Raw genomic sequence first — 1,154 nt, 5'->3', positions numbered from 1 at the left:
GAATGATAGCTTTGATGAATACTTGACTCAGAATAAATGACTGCCTTTCCTCTCACTGGTAGTTTTACATAGCCAGAAAAAGCTGCCAAAACTTTGAAATGGGAAGTATAAAAATGTGACTCAAACATCTTTACTTCATACGCACGCACATACACACAGACACATAAATATTTATTTATTTCCCATCTAACATTCTTAGAATAATTGATACTTTTCGTTTGATTTAATATAAGGCTCCAGATTTTATCTTCAATCTGAAATTTTCCTTTTAGAGAGAGATAAGAATTTAATTTTCTTAAGTTTGCTTACTTGTTTGTTTAGAGAGAATGAGCGGGGGAATGGACAGCAGAGAGCAGCACAGAGGATCCAACACAGGCTCTGTGCTGACAGCAGAGAGCCTGACACGGGCGTGAACTCACAGACTGTGAGATCATGACCTGAGCTGAAGTCTGAAGTCAGATCATGACACTGAACTGACTGAGCCACCCTGAGAGAGAGAAAGCCCTGAGAGACATAAGAATATGAATGACTTTCTTTTTTGCCAGTCTTGGTGCCCCAGTGAATATTGGTTTACAAGTACTCAAGTACCGAAACTTCTGAGAATCCATTGATCTCTCAAAGTTTCTTTCATATAGGAGAGCTCTTCCTCTTACCTCTAAAAGATTATTATTATCAATATTATGGAGACCAACAAAGAGATGAAAGGTATAGGGCATTTTCTAAAATAAGGTTTCTGTTTTGTGTGTGTGTGCACACGCATGTGTGTGCCTGTGTGATGTGTACACACATGCATGTGCTCATCCGTGCCCATTGGTGATGGTAAAATATTTTCGTTCCCTTTTACAAATAAAAATGTCTTATTCTAAAGAAGATACATAAACTATCAAATGCAATGTGATGTTTTTGTTAAATAATAAGCAACAGAAGCATACAGAAATAAATATTTCTCATGGAGGTAAAATATATACAACTATAAAATCATAAATATACTGGAGAATTATAATATGAATTTGTAAATTGTATGCAAATAGCTTGAAACCAGATCTATAAAGACATAAATAAAGCAACAAGACTGAAAGGTTTATATGTTGGCTTGTTTATAGAGTAGCACAAACATTTTTCTTTTTTAATTGGCAATTAATTTTCGGCAGCCA

Source organism: Crocuta crocuta, unplaced genomic scaffold, assembly GCF_008692635.1.
Source record: "Crocuta crocuta isolate KB4526 unplaced genomic scaffold, BGI_CrCroc_1.0 scaffold115, whole genome shotgun sequence".
NCBI lineage: Eukaryota > Metazoa > Chordata > Mammalia > Carnivora > Hyaenidae > Crocuta > Crocuta crocuta.
This window is presented reverse-complemented; position numbering follows the sequence as displayed.